Raw genomic sequence first — 22,433 nt, 5'->3', positions numbered from 1 at the left:
CATACGACCATCATTGGCACCAAGGCAGAAGCGACTCTCATCGCTGAAGACGACACGTCTCCATTCGTCCCTCCATTGACGCCTGTCGCGACACCACTGGAGGCGGGCTGCACGATGTTGGGGCGTGAGCGGAAGACGGCCTAACGGTGTGCGGGACCGTAGCCCAGCTTCATGGAGACGGTTGCGAATGGTCCTCGCCGATACCCCAGGAGCAACAGTGTCCCTAATTTGCTGGGAAGTGGCGGTGCGGTCCCCTACGGCACTGCGTAGGATCCTACGGTCTTGGCGTGCATCCGTGCGTCGCTGCGGTCCGGTCCCAGGTCGACGGGCACGTGCACCTTCCGCCGACCACTGGCGACAACATCGATGTACTGTGGAGACCTCACGCCCCACGTGTTGAGCAATTCGGCGGTACGTCCACCCGGCCTCCCGCATGCCCACTATACGCCCTCGCTCAAAGTCCGTCAACTGCACATACGGTTCACGTCCACGCTGTCGCGGCATGCTACCAGTGTTAAAGACTGCGATGGAGCTCCGTATGCCACGGCAAACTGGCTGACACTGACGGCGGCGGTGCACAAATGCTGCGCAGCTAGCGCCATTCGACGGCCAACACCGCGGTTCCTGGTGTGTCCGCTGTGCCGTGCGTGTGATCATTGCTTGTACAGCCCTCTCGCAGTGTCCAGAGCAAGTATGGTGGGTCTGACACACCGGTGTCAATGTGTTCTTTTTTCCATTTCCAGGTGTGTATATCGACGGGAATTGTCACAGAAATATAAAAAGACAACGATTCAAAGTGTGAATGATGGAAAAAGCGATAGCTTCTACTATGGGTACCTTCAAATGAATGCGGGGATGATGCCGTCAACAGAGCCACGGCTTTGTCAACAAGAATGGTGCTCCGTCCGAATGATCATGATATCGACAATTGGTTTATCTCTTCCCATCACACTCTTTGTGCCAAGGATTCTTGCAGCGTGAAAGTAATTTGAGGAGTTCGTTCCGTTAATTTGATTCAAAATGAGTGAAGTGATATACTAACAACTGTGACAGCTTTGAAGAGTTTGCTCTTGCTTACATATTGGCAAATGACTTTGCAGGTGACTTTTGTGGCATCCCATAGGGATCTTTTGTAACGACGCTGGCGAGGAGAAAATGGAAGAGAGAGTTCATTAATCACCTTGGAAATCTGAACAGCATCATTTGAACAAAATTAGATTCTCAATGTTCTCGATAAAGGATACAAACAAATTTTATTACCTAAGAGTAATATTTTTGGCGCTTTCATATGTATTCTTCTGTTGCAAGAGGGTTTACGGTCGTCACACATTCCATCAATGATGACATGGTACCGCAATGGCTTGCATTTCATGGCGTAAAAATTTCTTACATTTTATTTCCATCAGTGTATCATTTCACCATGGCGTACATCCCACTAGTATGATGTTCATACATGTGTAACAGAGAGAGAACTTAAAAGTCTGTGAGGTCTGGCAACGTCGCCCACTTTCGATTGTAATAAAACATGTGTGAGATAGTGTGTCTTTGGATCCAAGTACAGTCAGTCTGACAGGTTACAGTTACATACACATTTAAAAATAGTTTCACGGGCAAGACTGAACGTTAACGGAAACAACATAAACGGTACTTTTACCTCACATAATGAAGTAAAATGTAACGATTTAGGCGGATTTCCTGATGTTCCACAAAGCAGGAATGTGTATCTCGAGGAGACTCGTTAAGCAGAGTAGAGATGGAAAGACCAGCTCGTTGTAACTCGAAAAGGATACACTTGCTTTTTTTCTAGTGAATATACAGGGGATGAACAAAAACGTGGAAATGCGAAATACGTAACACAATACTGCAGCGTAAGAAAACAGCCGGCATTCAAAGAAGTATCCACTTGCAGGTATAGTTTTCAAGGAAATTTTATATCGTTCTTTCTACAAAACAGTGACAAGCTTAGATAGCAATGGTGGATGTGGATAGTGATCAAGCACCCTTCTTTTCAAAGTAGAGCAGAAAAGGCTAAATAACATTGCGATCTGGTAACAGTGGCGATCAGGGGATACAAAAATATATTTTAGTGGCCAAAAAACGTGTCCTGCATGATACCAGCTGCTTGTACAGCGGCCCTATCGTCTTCGAACATAGCATCAGAACTGACGAACAAATACTGTACCACAGTACGGACTTGATCAGCCGAAATGCTTACATAATCCTCGGCAGTGACCTTGTAGTAAAACCATGGAATCCATGGAGCACCACACGATATGGCTGCCCAAACAATCACCCACTCCTCACCATGTTTGACTCCTGACAGTAAGCAATCTGCATCGTAAAGGTAGAAGGGCGTACGCCATTCGTAAACTCGGCCACAAGTTCTTGACAGTGTGAAACAAGACCAAGCTGACCAAATATCTTTCTTCCACTGTCCGATTCTCCAGGAATCATGGTTTCAACACCACGTTTCCTTGTTACGGGCGTTTGAATTACTGATGACTGCAGAATGAGATTTTCACTCTGCAGCGGAGTGTGTACTGATATGAAACTTTCTGGCAGATTAAAGCTGTGTGCCGGACCGTGACTCGAGCTCGGGACCTTTGTCTGTTTCGGGCGAGTGCTCTACCAACTGAGCTACCCAAGCACGACTCACGCCCCGTCCTCACAGCATTACTTCCGCCAGTACAGGGCGTGAGTCGTGCTTGGGTAGCTCAGATGGTAGAGCACTTGCCCGAGACAGACAAAGGTCCCGAGCTCGAATCTCGGTCCGGCACACAGGCACACAGTTTTAATCTGCGAGGAAGTTTCATATCAGCGCACACTCCGCTGCAGAGTGTAAATATCATTCATCAATAACTTAGGCTACCTTGGCTACGGAAGACCCACCATAAGAGGACCAGATATTTGCCCACGTTCGGATTCACTTTGCTCCGACATAATACCTATTCAAATTACACAGAACAATGTTCCGAATTCGACTGACACAAGCAACGTACTGAGGACATTGCACAGATGCAGTCAATCGTGAACTACAACAGCACAACATGTAGGCTCGACTACCATCTCGCATTTATTTTTCTCACTTTGTTTCTCCATTTTTATCCACGTCATGTGTGTGTGTGTGTGTGTGTGTGTGTGTGTGTGTGTGTGGCAGAGGCCTTTTGCGGGAGATACTGTCTTTCATACAGACTTCCTGATTATACATGTCGTTCCCAGTCGCAAACTGTTAGCAGGTTTTCAGTAACATATAATAAAGATAGTAATATCAGTAAAGTGTATTGGAAACTGAAGTGCCCAAGAAACGTATCGACTGCGATTTCAATGAATACGAGAACTCCGCTGCAGACGATCGGAAATGTAATTACGAGGGCAGCTGATTGCTTTGCCGCTCCACTGCATCTTCCTAGCGTCCCACGGCAGACGAGCGGACGGACACACACACACACACACACACACACACACACACACACACACACAAGGGTGCACGCACGCGCACACACGCACGCACGCGCGTGTGGGGACTCCGACGGCGCTGTCTCCCCCTATATCGGTTCGGAATTCAGGTCTTGGCCGACGTCCAATTCTCCCTGCAAATGCTATTCCCGCAGACCAGACGCATTCCGCAATAGCAGGACGAACCGGCAACTCACTTGCGAATGAAATTAAGAGAGTTCTGCGAGAAGTGCACTGGTCCTCTGTTCGAGGGAGATACTTAGGCTCCCCCCGATGACTCGCCGCCTTAATTAAAGCCACTTCTGCGAGGTCTTTAAGGGTTGGCCTCTTAGCAGTAGCCAGCTCCACTTTCTTCATTAAACTAATTCCTCATTTTTCCGTTCTCGGCTATCTAGCTGAGAGTGTTTCACTCCGCCATTCGTAAGACACTGGCGTTCCGGCGTGCTGTTATTTAGAGGGAAATACAAAGGAGGTAGGCTGGCGCCTCAGAGTGACACTATGACGAAAGTACGTGTACGTTACTGCAAGACATAACGGAAACAACGTCGAACGGAACAATAAAAGCTTGTACATCGCCATACTAAATTTAGGCTAATACTTACGCTCTAGCCTTATGACATGTGAGCATCCCTATCTTCTACGTCTGACTGTTTGGGGCGAATTTCAGTACATCTAATGATAAAAAGAAGCTGGTATGATGGGACTTATGTTGTAGGACTGCAACCGTCTAACGACAATTATTGTTGTTTTGTCCCTCAAATTTAAGAATGTTATTGAAGTTTCAGAGAGTACAGCAGTTGTTTATGATTTACGAACTACTATCGTTTCCAACCATATGGATATGTCAAATAATTTTAGATAGTTCTGAAATGCTACTGACGCGAAAAGAACTACTAAAGTATTCTACCAACATAAGATCTGCGACTTACGCAAAGCCATAGCAAAATACACGCTCAAAGAAAATAAAATGGTTCAAATGGCTCTGAGCACTGTGGGACTTAACATCTATGGTCATCAGTCCCCTAGAGCTTAGAACTTCTTAAACCTAACTAACCTAAGGACACCACACACATCCGTGCCCGAGGCAGGATCCGAACCTGTGACCGTAGCGGTCTAGAACCGCACGGCCACATCGGCCGGGAACACGCTCAAGCACAACTAAGAACTGAGAGAGTATTGACTGCACGAGCTTCCGAGAAACCTTTCGATAAATACTAACTAAAAGATGTTTGACAAACAAGAGCGTCGAAGCCGTGTACTTACGTGAATTCCTGACTTCAAATTACACAGATAAAAGAGGTAAATTAATTCCACAGGAACAAAAAGGTAACAGGCGATAGTGGCTCATGTAGGTACCACGTACAGGGTGTTTCAAAAATGACCGGTATATTTGAAACGGCAATAAAAACTAAACGAGCAGCGATAGAAATACACCGTTTGTTGCAATATGCTTGGGACAACAGTACATTTTCAGGCAGACAAACTTTCGAAATTACAGTAGTTACAATTTTCAACAACAGATGGCGCTGCGGTCTGGGAAACTCTATAGTACGATATTTTCCACATATCCACCACGCGTAGCAATAATATGGCGTAGTCTCTGAATGAAATTACCCGAAACCTTTGACAACGTGTCTGGCGGAATGGCTTCACATGCAGATGAGATGTACTGCTTCAGTTGTTCAATTGTTTCTGGATTCTGGCGGTACACCTGGTCTTTCAAGTGTCCCCACAGAAAGAAGTCACAGGGGTTCATGTCTGGCGAATAGGGAGGCCAATCCACGCCGCCTCCTGTATGTTTCGGATAGCCCAAAGCAATCACAAGATCATCGAAATATTCATTCAGGAAATAAAAGACGTCGGTTGTGCGATGTGGCCGGGCACCATCTTGCATAAACCACGAGGTGTTCGCAGTGTCGTCTAAGGCAGTTTGCACCGCCACAAATTCACGAAGAATGTCCAGATAGCGTGATGCAGTAATCGTTTCGGATCTGAAAAATTGGCCAATGATTCCTTTGGAAGAAATGGCGGCCTAGACCAGTACTTTTTGAGGATGCAGGGATGATGGGACTGCAACATGGGGCTTTTCGGTTCCCCATATGCGCCAGTTCTGTTTATTGACGAAGCCGTCCAGGTAAAAATAAGCTTCGTCAGTAAACCAAATGCTGCCCACATGCATATCGCCGTCATCAATCCTGTGCACTATATCGTTAGCGAATGTCTCTCGTGCAGCAATGGTAGCAGCGCTGAGGGGTTGCCGCGTTTGAATTTTGTATGGATAGAGGTGTAAACTCTGGCGCATGAGACGATACGTGGACGTTGGCGTCATTTGGACCGCAGCTGCAACACGGCGAACGGAAACCCGAGGCCGCTGTTGGATCACCTGCTGCACTAGCTGCGCGTTGCCCTCTGTGGTTGCCGTACACGGTTGCCCTACATTTCCAGCACGTTCATCCGTCACGTTCCCAGTCCGTTGAAATTTTTCAAACAGATCCTTTATTGTATCGCTTTTCGGTCCTTTGGTTACATTAAACCTCCGTTGAAAACTTCGTCTTGTTGCAACAACACTGTGTTCTAGGCGGTGGAATTCCAACACCAGAAAAATCCTCTGTTCTAAGGAATAAATCAAGTTGTCTACAGCACACTTGCACGTTGTGAACAGCACACGCTTACAGCAGAAAGACGACGTACAGAATGGCGCACCCACAGACTGCGTTGTCTTCTACATCTTTCACAGCACTTGCAGCGCCATCTGTTGTTGAAAATTGTAACTACTGTAATTTCGAAAGTTTGTCCGCCTGAAAATGTACTGTTGTCCCAAGCATATTGCAACAAGCGGCGTATTTCTATCGCTGCTCGTTTAGTTTTTATTGCCGTTTCAAATATAGCGGTCATTTTTGAAACACCCTGTAACAAGACAGCGACTCTGGATACTTTCTGAGCTGGTACAACAACCGTATGTGTTCTCGGTCCCATTTTTGTGAAACCTTGTGTGACCTCTGGAACAGTCACTGATGGCTGCAAACGACCGGAGATTCGTATGGTCAATGAATTCCAGGTCTTTATCTACGATTTTTATTAGTTTTCATTCCCTGTCACTGGAGGAGATTCGAGCAATTACCCATTGCAGCGTAGTGAGATTGAGGGAGTCCCAATTGGAAAATTTGGCATAGGATTCCTGTTCTAGCATTTGCCTTAAAAATAAGGCATACCTCACGATAACCTTGGCCAGAACGAGGGGACGAGAACTATGTTTAAATCTGGGATGGTATGTCCCACTTGAATAACAAGTCTCGTGTATGCGAATTTGTATAGTGGATGAAGCAATGACTTGCTCGAAGTGTAAAGTGAACGTGACGAAGCCATCAACCGTAAGTATGTCTGTAGGTGGAAATATTCAGCCGCCAAATGATTGTTAAAATTCATGGTGAACCTTCAGTTGTCATTTGCTACTAGTTAAGGCCAAATCATCGTTATCAAGCATGATGGGCACAAAGGAGCAAATTACTCTTATTACGGTATAACTTTGCACCCGTTGGTGCCATCATATGCTTTATAACGGTCATTAGACCGAAACTATAAGCGAAACGAATTGTGCAAAATGATGTACAGCTGAAGGTTTAACATAAATTTTAAGAATTAGCTGTAGTATTTAGATCTCGGGGATTCACAGACCACTACGCGTAGTTTATCATCGAGAGCAGTTTGATGCATTCTGTCGTTTTCGACCACGAAGGAAAGGTTTAAAGCAAGTAAACCTCACAAAAACAAGACAAGTGAATACAATGCCTCACCTGCGTAGCTCTGCGTGTTGGCAGTATTCTTTCAACCACAAAAGAAAGACTGTCTGAATGCATACCCAACTTGAGGTATCTTCACACTACGAATCCACCATCAATGAAGTAGTCTCTTTCCACGACTTCCTGTGAGTTTAAGGGTTACCACTATTCCTCCAGATGAATGTACGACTATACCATTCCACAAACAAACAAAGGTGGATTTGTTAGTGAAGATCCCTTCTCTCATTAACACGAAGTCCTGTTGTTGGGTTGACTCCCCGCTGTGCACTACCCTGAGCGGCTCGGGTACTTACGGACGTCTGCCCTAAACATCAACCACACCTCGACTCCAATATAAAATTTTTGAAGGCCTGAAAGCATCAAAGTGGCTGAAAGCGCTCTTAGAAAATTGTTGTGGAGACATCGTACTCTTCATCGAAGGAGTGATTACTCTTGGTTGACCCTGTACTGACGTAGGACGATTACTTCGCGTGTCTCCAGATCGTCACCAAAATCTTGAAATTACACTTTGCAACACCCTCCCAGACGCTGAGTCAGCAGTTTATGTACGATCGCTTCTAAACGGTGTCTGCTAGCGGAAGGGAATGATGCCACTGCTCCAGTTTGTTTCAAATACCGTCTGTCTTGTAAACCAGATATTTTTCCAGAATGAGATTTTCACTCTGCAGCGGAGTGTGCGCTGATATGAAACTTCCTGGCAGATTAAAACTGTGTGCCCGACCGAGACTCGAACTCGGGACCTTTGCCTTTCGCGGGCAAGTGCTCTACCAACTGAGCTACCGAAGCACGACTCACGCCCGGTACTCACAGCTTTACTTCTGCCAGTACCTCGTCTCCTACCTTCCAAACTTTACAGAAGCTCGCAGGAGAGCTTCTGTAAAGTTTGGAAGGTAGGAGACGAGGTACTGGCAGAAGTAACGCTGTGAGTACCGGGCGTGAGTCGTGCTTCGGTAGCTCAGTTGGTAGAGCACTTGCCCGCGAAAGGCAAAGGTCCCGAGTTCGAGTCTCGGTCGGGCACACAGTTTTAATCTGCCAGGAAGTTTCAGATATTTTTCATTTCAGATCCCTTTTCTCCAGACTGTGATTAATTTTTTAACATTACTACATCTTTTTTTTTTAGTCCGAATCTTTCATTTTGTAGCGTAGTGTGCGGTCAAGTCACAGCTCCGCAATATCATTACTTCCAATCAGGCTACTTCCACTAGGAAGTTTCAGAAGATCGTTTCACAGTGGATTACACCAAACACACCTTTCTTACTTTCCTTAAGAGACGAAAAACTCTATCACCTTGTGTTAGTGTACGGAAAAATACTTGCACCTCCCAAGAAATTAAGGATATTATTTTCAGTAGCTAAGTAGCACAAAACATAGAAATTCTTTCATTAGGAATGTGTCATCTCGCCACTACCAAAACAAAAGAAAAACAGTAACCAGTATTGTAAATCAAGAAAATGTTTACAAAAAGAAATGAAGAACGAAGAAAACGATTGGGAATTAGAGTTACAGAGATGTGACAGTTAAAGTCAAGAAAACACAAAAATCTCTCGTAAGTGCGTCAGTACCTACGTGAGGTTTTTGTGTTTTCTTAACTTTTGCTGACTCACTTTAACATACCCCTGTGAATTTGTTTTTATTTACTAGTTAGCAGCTATGTTACAGTAAAACATGCCTCATGACACTTTACTGCAACAAACTGCAAAATAACTTGTATTTGCAATTACTATGAAACGAGACACCCACAATAGATTGGTAGCGTCTTTGATTTTAATAAAAGTGACATCGGTCCCGGATTCGAAACAAACCATCGCTTACATTTAGATTAATAATCGGCATTGCCGGCCGAAGACATCGGGTATTATAACGACCTGGTCAAAGATGGCGGAGGAGGAGCCAGAGATTCAGGGCACTCTCTTGTGCTTGGGGTGGAAAACTGTCCCTAAAGGCGGAAGAATTAGCTATGACCATAGGAACGAGGATTCAGAAGGGAATGGAGACCACTGCATTAAAGACACACAACGTGTATCCACACACCTGTAACTGAAAAATGTGTCATGATGATCTCCCCGTTGGCAAAAGATTCCGGAATAGTCCGCCATTCGGATCTCCGGGAGGGGACTGCCAAAGAGGAGGTGCCCGTGAGAAAAAGATTCAATAACCAATGAAAGGATAAAGTTCTACGAGTGTGGAATGTCAGAAGCCTGAGCATGACATGGAAATGCTAAGCTCCAATCTAGATATAGTAGGGGTTAGTGGAGTGAAATGGAAAGAAGACCAAAATTTCTGGTGAGCTAAATGTGGCGTAATGTCAACAGCAGCAGAAAATGGTATAACGCGAGTACGATTCGTTATGAATACGAAAGCAGGGCATAGAGTATGTTAGTGAGAATAGTCCAGAAAATCCGACACCGACAGTGATACGTAGTATAGGTATACATACCGACGTAGCAAGCTGAAGATGAAGAGAGAGAGAAAGTATATGAGGATATTGAAAGAGTAATACCCTACTTGAAGGAAGATGAAAATTTAAAAATAGGAGACTGGAATGCAGTTGAGGCGTAGAAGAAAAGGTTGCAGGAGAATATGGACTTGTGGCAAGGAATGAGAGAGGAGAAAGATTGGGTTCTGTAACGAATTTCGGCTAGTAATAGCGAATACTCAGTTCAAGAATCACAAGAGGAGGAGGTATACTTGGTAAAGACGGGGTGATATGGGAAGGCATTCGTCTTCATGGTTGACCAATTCACGCACTCATCGTGCTCATCTTGTGAATAACTTCCTTCAGGATAACGATATCGGTCGATTAGAGTGGCCATCATCTTCTCCAGGCATGACCTCTATCGATCATACCTGCGGCAGATTGAAAAGGGCTGTTAATGGACGACGTGTCCCACCAACCACTCTGTGGGATCGACACCGAATCACTGTTGACAAGTGGGATAATCTGGACCAGCAGTGCCTTCATGAACTTCTGGGTAGTATGCCACGGCGAATACAGGCACGCACCAACGCAAGAGGGCTACTGGGTGTGTACAGCAATCTGGACCACCATCTCTGAACGTCTAGCTGAATGGTTTTCATGAGCAATAAAAAGGGTGGAAATGATGATTATGTTGATCTGTATTCCAGTTTTCTGTAGAGGTTCCGGAATTCTCGGAACCGAGGTGATGCAAAACGTTTTTTTGATGTGTGTGTATTTGCAAACTTAGAAAGTTTCACCGGAGATTTAACTTTGTAAAATTATACAGGTTTTTCGGAAATTCCCGCTGCCAACTTCTAGTACTTGTCGAGGGAGGTGAGCACATAATATTTTGAGTAGAAACCAATTTCCAGAAAAGTACCATTTCCCTTCCACGACGGTTTCAACTCAGACACGTAACGGGTCGACGTCTTTGCACTAGAAACTGAAGAGGCACAAGGTGGGATAGAATGTGTGCGAGAACATGTTTCGAAGGTACAATGTCAGTAACAACGTTGGTGGTTACCACTGTTGTAATGCATCAGTACTGTTCGGTATGTACTGTAAGCTGAGTTCTTTATTGTTCTGGAATAACGTAAAAACGTAATTTTTAAGTGTTGATGCAAACAAATGTGCGTAAGTGATGAATGGATGTTTCGTTATGTATCCCTTCGAATATTTACCCAATACCTGTGTTGTTTCAAGCTTAATTCATTTTCTCAAGCAGAAGTGGTTGAGTTTAACATGTGAACTGAAACCGTCGTAGAACGGAAAAGGTATGTTCCCGACCATGGCTTCCTATTCAAAATATGACTTCCATGTAAAAGTCATAGCCGGCCGAAGTGGCCGTGCGGTTAAAGGCGCTGCAGTCTGGAACCGCAAGACCGCTACGGTCGCAGGTTCGAATCCTGCCTCGGGCATGGATGTTTCTGATGTCCTTAGGTTAGTTAGGTTTAACTAGTTCTAAGTTCTAGGGGACTAATGACCTCAGCAGTTGAGTCCCATAGTGCTCAGAGCCATTTTTTTTTTTTTGTAAAAGTCATAAATAGCAGGAATTTCCAAACACCCTGTACAGAAATTCTGTCTCAAATGCATTGTATAACGAACAGCTTGGATTCAGGCCTTACTAAAACCGACAAGAAACATTTAGTTAGCATATGTTCCATAGAAAAATGCACCAGTTATCACTAAACATTTAGTCGATACATTATATGACACCTTGAAGCTCAGCTTATCAAGATAACCAGTAGTGAATTATTGTAAAATGATGTGAAATACGAGCTTCAGAAAAAGATTACTATAACTGCTTAAGTTCAGTCCAAGTGACTGAAGCTAGTACTATAAAATGATGTAAAATCAAAAACACTTGCAAGGCTTCAACTTTTTCAGAAGGCAGTGAAATTAATCCAGCGCACAGAAATAAATTACAAAGGAGTGTGCAAGTACGACGGACGTTCAGTTAGTAATTCAACACACTTTCCACTGAAATCAAGTTGGTTTCACTCAGCATTCCAATACATTATATTATTCCCTACTGTTTTAACTAGGAAACCATATTTTTCAACACAATCTCCATTCAATGCGACGGTCTTACGCCGCCTTACTGAGAGGGCCTGTCTGCTCACATGGTAACATTCTACTGGTCGATGTCGGAGCCAACGTGTATCCGCATGAATGGTTTCCCAATATCCAAATACTGCTTCTCACAGAGTGCATAGTTCAGTGGACCAAATAGACAGAAGCTCTTCATGGTTTTCTGTTTGGCGGTGAGGAACCCAGCGGGTACAGAACTCAGAGAAGTCCATCTGGTGAACCAATGTGTCAGCACCTCCAACAGACAAATCCAGCTGAGCAGCGAGATGTTTCATTCATGATCATCGACAGATCACAGTCAGAGTGTCCGCAAATTCCAGCACTCGCAGAAGTCACAGCTGTGTGCGACAGGCGGAATGCGGAAGATCGGACAGGTTTCCGCGACTTTGTTGCGATGATGATAGACACACCGCCCACCGACCGAGTCAGGTGGCGCAGTGGTTAGCATACTGCAGTCGCATTCGGGAGGACGACGGTTCATACCTGAGTCCGGGCATCCAGGTCTTCCGTGATTTTTCTAAATCGCCTCAGGCACAGATGAGGTCTCACGAATAATAATGCCAAACGATCAGTTTAATTCCATCAGTGTCTACCATTTGTGATGACCTGCCCTTTCAGAAATTGGGTACGATACGGTGAAATCTACTTTGTGATATTAGTCTGACTATATTTTATGCTTTATTCACAAGATGTTTCATTCTGATGTTCTTACATATTTGGGACAGGTTTCACGTCCTGCCACAGGAAATTCGGCGTACCGAAACAGTACCTCTGAAACGAATGGAGTCGCGACGCTTAATTTCAAAGCAATAACAATTTGTAGTTACTCCATGTGAACAGTAAAAATCAATACCCATGCGACTGTGTATCATTAAAACATGAGCAGCATCAGAAACATTCAAAAAGAAGAATTGACATTGAAAATTTCCGTAGAGATGAAATAAAAAACGTCCGCTGCCTATCAATACGCGTACAAATAGAGAAGCACAAGGTGGACGAATGAATAAACCGAATGTGAAAATACCCCTTTCCGTCAAATCCTAAAGGCAACATCTCGTGGTCGAGTGCTGCTGAATAATAACAACAGAGCTGCGGATTTTACTGTCGTACCTATCCGTGGCGAAATGATGGGTTGCTTTGTGCCCAGCGAGCGGTCGCTCAAAAACCGTCGATGAACCTGGCTGCAGCAGCAATGCAGTGGAGCGAAAGGCTTCCGTTCTGCGGCAAACGCTGAAGCACTATTTTACTAGCATGGAATTAGTGTTTCTGAGTAGCAAAGCACGATTCTGTATCATTAACTGCCGAGTAGTTACGCACTGGGGTGAACGGCAGCGATTCAGAACATTTACGTGTACGTGATTACTCTGCAGTTCACAATTAAATGCCTGGTAGAGGGATCATCGAACCTCATTTAAGCTATTATTTTACTTTTCCAGTCTCCACCAACCCGTAGGAAAAATGAACAATTAAATCTTTGTGTAAAATCTGATTTCTTTTGTTTTATTGTGATGATTTTTTTCTCCCTATGTTGGTGGACGCCAACAAAATATTTTCACACTTTGAGGAGAAAGTTGGTTATTGAAATCTTATGAGAAGACACCGTCGCAACGAAAACGCCTTGTTTTGATTACTGCCATGCCAATTTACTTATCATATCTGTGGCACACTCTCCCCTTTTTTCGTGATAATACACAACGATCTTCCCTTCTTTTCACTTTCTCGATGAAACTACCCATTACCATCAATTCCCAATGGCAATATCTGGGGAAGGGGTCAAACAGCGAGATCATCGGTCCAATAGGATGAGGGAAGGATGGAGATGGAGACCTGTCGTGCCCTTTCAAAGGAATTATCCCGGCATTTGCCTGAAGCAATTTTCGAAAATCATAGAAAACTTAAATCAGGATGGCCGAACGCTGGTCTGAACCGTCGTCCTCCCGTATGCGAGTCCAGTGTGCTAAACAACGCCGCTGGGTTCCAGAAGAGGGCAGACAGGAGTAGCGTAAGCAGTCTCTTTAGCAATCCTGTGGTGTAATGTAAGTGTTTCGACAAACAAAAGTTTTTAATCATAAAGTGTAGGCATTCACGCCCGGCGTGTTCATTAGTTAAAACTTCCGGGCTGAGAGGCCGTGGTCGATCTGTAAAACTACTTCTTTCTTAACTGAGGGCAACATCTTCGAGGTAGGTCAACGACTCTCTAATTTGCTTTCCTCACAACGTTTTCAATGTGATCGTTCCAGTTTTATGTTATTCGCAATTGCAATCCTTTAGTACTTAGTTGTATCGACAGCCTTTAGATTTGTGTAATCGAAATTTAGCGGATTCCTTATAACACCAATGTGGTTCACTTCAAACTTTCTATAATTTAGAGTCAATTGACACTTTTCCCACCATAACAGTTATGTTGTCTAAATAATTTTGCAGTTTGTTTTGATCATCTCTTGCGAAATGACAGTATTATCTGCAAACAATTGAAGAGGGCTGCTCGTATCACCTCCTACATCATTTATATAGATTAGGATCAGCTGACGGCCTATAATACTTGCTTTGGGAACGCCAGATGTTACTTCAGTTTCACTCGCTGGTTTACCGTAAACTATTGAAAACTGTGACCTATCTGACAAGAAATCACGAATCTAATTCCAAAACTGAGCCGGTACTTTGTATGCATGCAATTTGATTGGAAGTCGCTGGTGGAGAACACTGTCAAAAGCCATCTGAAATTCTAAAAATATGGAACAATCTGACATTCCCTGTCAATGCACTCATTACTTTGTGGGATTGCTTTCATTTCACAGACAGAAGAAGTCCTACGACTGCTTCAGTTACGTGGCAGTCATCAGCATAATAAGAGGGTTCGACTTTCTGAGCTCTATGACAATTAGTAAACCCGGCGTTGTTCTCTCGAGAACTTTCTCATGGACACTAACAATCTACCGCTTGTGTATAGCAATATGTAACACAGCTGCAATGTGAAGAAATATCTTATCACTGTGTATTCGTAAAGTGGTGCCTGCAGCTCGTACATATTAGAGGAATATCATGATTTACCGCCGAGACCCACTGATAAAATTTCTCCATTGAACAACCAGTTCCTGTCGACATACCATCATCAGGTTTATAAAAACATTTATAACTTCGTACCAGGTGACGTAAAATCAATGGCGTTACACAATGAAATCCATGAATTTGTCACTGTTGTCACCCTATAATACAAATTACATCGTGACTTATTATATGTGCCAGACAAGCACTCGTTCATATTACACTGCTCAAAAGAATCATGGCAGAGTGACTCTGGAGGTGTGCCATGCTCCACTGAGCAATAACAGAGGACTCTGCATGTTAACAAATTATACATTTTCTTTCACAAGTTAAGTACACAAAAAACATCTTTACATCATATTCCGTTTCCATAATAATAACGGAAATGGCTGACAAATGTCGAAAACAAAATGGAAAAAATCATTCATCCCTTCATCCTTGGTGGTCTTGAATCGAGTTTGAGAGCTTCAGTAACGTATATGCTAACATATATGCCCTCCGTCAGCGTTTATAGCCGCGTGACACATACGTGGCATGTTCCATCTACAGAAGCCATCTGGTGGTATCCGTTCCCATTCCTCAATGAGAGCTCTTGAGAGTTTTTCTAGAGTCTGTGGTGGAACAGGACACGAACACGTCTGTGAAGCAAGTTCCACACATCCTCGATGGGCTTCAAATCTGGACTCACCACTGGTTATTTCTTTACTTCGATGTCCAGCTTTAGTTAGACATCCCTGGTAGCGCCCGCCAAATGGCCCCCGGCCTTACCGTGCCTGAGAAGGAATTCAGGGCCATCACTGTACGCAGTGGCCTCAACATGGTCGAACAGAAATTGTCCGATGTACTACACAGAGGTAAGGCGACGATGGACATTGACAAGATCTGTACGGCTGTCAACACTGATGCCTCCCCACACCATCACAACACCTTGAAAGTATCGGTCGATTTCCTGAATGTCATTTGGTAGGTGCCACTCAACATGAAGTCTTCGCATGGGAATCGTTTGTGTATAACACGTACCGTCAGTAACGAAGTTACCACCTGATGTGAGAACGGCGGGACGGAAGGCGAGCGGGGTACTCTGAGTTGATGTCTGCATCATAAGGTCCGTTTTCGTGACCAGATACTTGCACTTTGATAGTATACAGTGGCTGCAGTGGCCCTTTTGGGCTCAGTCGTACGAAGCCACAACGCAGAGACAGACGATATTGGTCTCCGTGTGCGGTTGCAATGTGGTGGCGACGTTGTACAACTCGCCTTGTGTCCTGACCTGTTTCCCTGTATCGAGCCCACAATCAATGGATGACAGCCGTAGTGACACTGGCATTTGCAGCAGCACGACGGAAAGTCCATTCTTTTTGGGCTCAAACAGGGGCTCTAGCAGCTTTCACTGCTTTAAGATATCGCATTTCCTCGTCGTATTAACAGAATCTTACGTCGGTTCTTGGTAGAACAACATTATAATAGACGAAAAGCCACAGTTTGCTTTTGTTCTACAATAAAAGTAATATTGTAGAACAAAAGCAAACTGGTGCTTTTCATTTGTAATTTCTCCATTGGTTGAATACAACGCCCACTCATGACAACTGCAATATACATCGCTGGATAACACTGGCACATCGGTGTTCACATCCGTCTGCGGAGTCACCTGATACTTTAATGAATAGCACAGATCACAGATGGTGAATTACTTAGGCGTAGACAAGCGAAGGTCTCAAGCTATGCAACAACACCAAGTGTATCACCTGTATTAAAACAGATTTGACGTACCGGGCCCTGATTCACGTGATCCTGTAAGTCTTTTGAGGAGCATACATCGAAAGTCAGCATTAATGCTAAGAAAGGCGGCTCGAGGGTGCCTCTGCTCCTAGCAATTGTTTTTTGTTTTATTGGAATGTACGTTCCTTGCCTACCTCCGAAATGCCTTGACAAAAGAAGGCGAAGTACATATTCCAGAATTCGAATCGAGAACAGCTGCCAACATGAGTAACATAGAAGTAAATGTCCTCAGAGTAGTGAAGCAACTTAAATCACTTAATAAAATCAAGTCTTCTGGTCCAGACTGTATACCAATTAGGTTCCTTTCGGAGTATGCTGATGCATTAACTCCATACTTAATAATCATATACAACCGTTCGCTGGACGTAAGATCCGTACCCAAAGGCTGGAAAGTTGCACAGGCCACACCAATATTCAAGAAAGGTAGTAGGAGTAATCCACTAAATTACAGGCCCATATCGCTAACGTCGATATGCAGCAGGTTTTTAACACATATATTGTGTTCGAACGTAATGAATTACCTCGAAGAAAACTGTATATTGACATACAGTCAACATGGGTTTAGAAAACATCGCTCTTGTGAAACACAACTAGCTCTTTATTCACATGAAGTGCTAAGTGAAATTGACAAGGGATTTCAGATTGACTCCGTATTTCTGGATTTCCGGAAGGCTTTTGACACTGTACCACACAAGCGGCTCGCAGTGAAATTGCGTGCTTACGGACTATCGTCTCAGTTATGTGACTAGATCTGTGATTTCCTGTCACAGGGGTCACAGTTCGTTGTAATTGACGGAAAGTCATCGAGTAAAACGGAAGTGATTTCTGGCGTTCCTGAAAGTAGTGTTATAGGCCCTTTGCTGTTCCTTATCTATATAAACTATGTGGGAGACAATCTGAGCAGCCGTCTTCGGTTGTTTGCAGATGACGCTGTCGTTTATCTACTAATAAAGTCATCAGAAGATCAAAACAAACTGCAAAACTATTTAGAGGAAATGTCGAAATTGTGCGAAAAGTGGCAGTTGACCTTAAATAACGAAAAGTGTGAGGTCATCCACATGAGTGCTAAAAAGAACGCGTTAAACTTCTGTTACACGATAAATCAGTCTAATGTAAAAGCCGTAAATTCGACTCAATACCTAGGAATTAGAATTACGAACAATTTAAATTGGAAGGAACACATAGGAAATGTTGTTGGGAAGGCTAACCAAAGACTGCGTTTCATTGGCAGTGTTGTGTCTTGGCAAGACAGCCAAGTCACTAGGAGATAGCCGAAAGGCACGCGTTTAAGCTCAAGCAGGCTGGCGTGAGGTCTGGAACAGTTAAAGGAATTGAGTCTAGTAAAAAAAGTACGGAGCTTATGGAATACTTAACTTTAATTCATAATTTGTGAACATCGGTCTGACGGTACATGCATCACAAGATAAATAGCAAATGATAATGGCGCCTTGCTAGGTCGTAGCAATTGACGTAGCTGAAAGCTATGCTAACTATCGTCTCGGCAAATGAGAGCGTAATTTGTCAGTGAACCATCGCTAGCAAAGTCGGCTGCACAACTGGGGCGAGTGCTAGGACGTCTCTCTAGACCTGCCGTGTGGCGGCGCTCGGTCTGCAATCACTGATAGTGGCGACACGCGGGTCTGACGTATACTGACGGACCGCGGCCGATTTAAAGGTACCACCTAGCAAGTGTGGTGTCTGGCGGTGACACCACAGGCAGGACACTTAGAAAATGTAACAGACCTACTAAGGACACTGGATACAGTACACTTGCTCGTCCTCTTTTAGAATACTGTTGCGCGGTGTGGGATCCTTACGAGATAGGACTGACTGAGTACATCGAAAAAGTTCAAAGAAAGGCAGCACGTTTTGTATTATCGCGAAATATGGGAGAGAGTGTCACAGAAATGATACAGGATTTGGGATGGACATCATTAAAAGAAAGGCGTTTCTCGTTGCGACAGAATCTTCTCACGAAATTCCAATTACCAACTTTCTCCTGCGAATGCGAAATAATTTTGTTGACACCGTCTTACATAGGGAGGAACGATCACAAAGATAAAATAAGGGAAATCAGAGCTCGTACGGAAAGATATAGGTGTTCATTCTTCCCGCGCGCTATACGAGACTGGGATAATAGAGAATTGTGAAGGTGGTTCCATGAACCCTCTGCCAGATACTTAAATGTGATTTGTGGAGTATCCATGTAGATGTAGATACCTTGAGGCCGCCTTGTTAGAAATGATGTATTCAATTTCTCTTCCGCCACCTATTATACCTGCTGCCCACGCAGTCTATATTGTTTTGTTCATTCGTATGCGCCAGCGTACTAAATTGCATACTCATATGATTCAAATATTACCGCTATGAATCTGATGTCGGGGTTTATCCTGCCGTTTGGTTCCTAAATGAGCTTGAAAAACTCTCAGGGGATGTTGACCGGCTCTACAGCACCTTCCCATAACCGAATCGGAGGAGGATAAACAAATTATAGATTCCATTCCATTTGAAGACCTTTGAGAAGTGTTAAATTATCGGAAGTAATATTAATCAGTCGTTTACTTTTCATACGTACCATATTACTCTTCCTCAACCGTGAATGAATTTGACGGTACCTGCACATGCAATTCCACACAAGCTGTATAGTTAATAGCATTCATAGCCTCTAATTTCAACCGGCTTTCTTATGAGATGTAGTCTCCTTCCACATCCCTCAGGCTCCACACTAATCAGGGACTCCTGTGAGTAGAAACACTGCCAACGTCTTACACGGCCTTAGACCAAATTAGTTGTGAATTTTTAAACCTCGGCAGCCTGTTAATTTTCACCGTCTCTGCGAACTGTAGCAAGTTCCTTTCGTACCAGCCACGCGGGATGGGAATGCAGTTAACGACCGACGAGGGAAGCAGCAGAAACTCTTCTCAAAAACACAGCCTAGGTACTCCTAGTCGAGACTGCCGTACGTGACAAACAGCTCGCCTCCTAAACAGTATCGGCGACATTCCACTTTCAGGGTGCCTTAAGGCTGTCAGTTCTCGATCATTCACGGACATCCAGCACGTTGGAGCAACTTGTGTTAATCAATAGAACGAAACACCAGTCTATGTTGCAAACGTTTTATTTTTCATTCGATGACTAATTTCGGACCGAGATCTATATTCAAATGAACATAACGTCGAAAATGGCATTTCCGAAGGAGACGAAAAACGTATAATGTACATTACAGTGCATATACCGGGTGATTATAATTGAACTTTCCCTGCTTGACACGTTATAACACAGAAACTAATTACCGTACGAGAACAAAAGTTGGTAGCATTAAGGTCAAAGACATGGGGAAGAGAAATAATGCAGAATCAATTCAATTGAAACAGTTTTAAGGTACTGCTACGGAACATCATACCATTACATACCGGTACCATTACGGCTACAAAAGGGCCTCAATATGGTACCCATCAGTGTCGAGAAGATTCTGAAAGCGCAGGATGGCATTTTGCACACCAGAACGATGCATGTCCGTATTTATGCTGCGTACCTCTTCATAAGCTGCGCTTCAGATCATCGGTGTGTTAATGTTCCCCTAGTAAACCCTGTCACTCAGGTAGCCCCGCAACCAGAAATCACAAGGAGTGAGGGGATCGTGCCCTCCAAACACTTGGAAATGATGGGCAGATAATTCGATCGTTTCCAAATGTGTTTCGGAGAAGCAGGCGAACTTCACGAGCGATGTGCGGTGGGACAATATCTTGCATGAAAACTGTTCTGTTCAATGCGTCCCTCTACTGTAGGGCTGGTATGCTGGCGAAGCATGTCGCAGTAACGCTGGCCAGTCACACAGCACGTCTTTGGTTTCTGGGCGCTAACCTGTCCAAAAAAGCGTGATGTCTAATGAAGAACGTAAGCCTTGAAGCCGCACCATACGGTGACACGTTCACCCTACAGAGGACCTTGGTGCACAGTGACTGCACGTGAAGATTCCCAGATTCGGCAATTCTGTGTGTTCACCTCAGAGAAAAATGGGTATCGTCTGTCCATAGGATGTTCCAGGGCCAACCCTCCTTGGAGTAAAGTAGAGATCGAAGTCGACAGGTCGTTGTGCGTCCTGTAGCACAAGCTGCTGTACGACATGGATGTTGCACGGATATTATTTGAGAATGGTTCTAAGCACCTTCTGTACAGGGTTATTACAAATGATTGAAGCGATTTCACAGCTCTACAATAACTTTATTATTTGAGATATTTTCACAATGCTTTGCACACACATACAAAAACTCAAAAAGTTTTTTTAGGCATTCACAAATGTTCGATATGTGCCCCTTTAGTGATTCGGCAGACATCAAGCCGATAATCAAGTTCCTCCCACACTCGGCGCAGCATGTCCCCATCAATGAGTTCGAAAGCATCGTTGATGCGAGCTCGCAGTTCTGGCACGTTTCTTGGTAGAGGAGGTTTAAACACTGAATCTTTCACATAACCCCACAGAAAGAAATCGCATGGGGTTAAGTCGGGAGAGCGTGGAGGCCATGACATGAATTGCTGATCATGATCTGCACCACGACCGATCCATCGGTTTTCCAATCTCCTGTTTAAGAAATGCCGAACATCATGATGTAAGTGCGGTGGAGCACCATCCTGTTGAAAGATGAAGTCGGCGCTGTCGGTCTCCAGTTGTGGCATGAGCCAATTCTCCAGCATGTCCAGATACATGTGTCCTGTAACGTTTTTTTCGCAGAAGAAAAAGGGGCCGTAGACTTTAAACCGTGAGATTGCATAAAACACGTTAACTTTTGGTGAATTGCGAATTTGCTGCACGAATGCGTGAGGATTCTCTACCGCCCAGATTCGCACATTGTGTCTGTTCACTTCACCATTAAGAAAAAAATGTTGCTTCATCACTGAAAACAAGTTTCGCACTGAACGCATCCTCTTCCATGAGCTGTTGCAACCGCGCCGAAAATTCAAAGCGTTTGACTATGTCATCGGGTGTCAGGGCTTGTAACAATTGTAAACGGTTAGGCTTCAGCTTTAGCCTTTTCCGTAAGATTTTCAAAACCGTCGGCTGTAGTACGTTTAACTCCCCGCTTGCTTTATTCGTCGACTTCCGCGGGCTACGCGTGAAACTTGCCTGCACGCGTTCAACCGTTTCTTCGCTCACTGCAGGCCGACCCGTTGATTTCCCCTTACAGAGGCATCCAGAAGCTTTAAACTGCGCATACCATCGCCGAATGGAGTTAGCAGTTGGTGGATCTTTGTTGAACTTCGTGCTGAAGTGTCGTTGCACTGTTACGACTGACTGATGTGAGTGCATTTCAAGCACGACATACGCTTTCTCGGCTCCTGTCGCCATTTTGTCTCACTGCGCTCTCGAGCGCTCGGGCGGCAGAAACCTGAAGTGCGGCTTCAGCCGAACAAAACTTTATGAGTTTTTCTACGTATCTGTAGTGTGTCGTGACCATATGTCAATGAATGGAGCTACAGTGAATTTATGAAATCGCTTCAATCATTTGTAATAGCCCTGTACAATGGACCAAGGGACGTTCAAGAGTCATGACAGCGCGCGCACTGCCCGACGATCGGGAATTGTGCGCAGCGTTGTCTGCCATAGCAACAGCAGTTTGATCAACTACCTGTACTGCAACAGGTCGTCGGCCTCTTCCTGGAGCGACGCCCAGTTCTCTAGTTGATTCGAACTTCATCATGCTTCGCGCAGCAGGTGAGAAAGACCATTCTTCTGTGATTCTTTCAGCCAGTGATATTCTGGAACTGCAGCTGGAGTACTACTTTTGTTTTGATAATAGAGCTTC

This window comes from Schistocerca serialis, chromosome 8 (assembly GCF_023864345.2).
Source record: "Schistocerca serialis cubense isolate TAMUIC-IGC-003099 chromosome 8, iqSchSeri2.2, whole genome shotgun sequence".
Classification (NCBI taxonomy): Eukaryota; Metazoa; Arthropoda; class Insecta; order Orthoptera; family Acrididae; genus Schistocerca; species Schistocerca serialis.
This window is presented reverse-complemented; position numbering follows the sequence as displayed.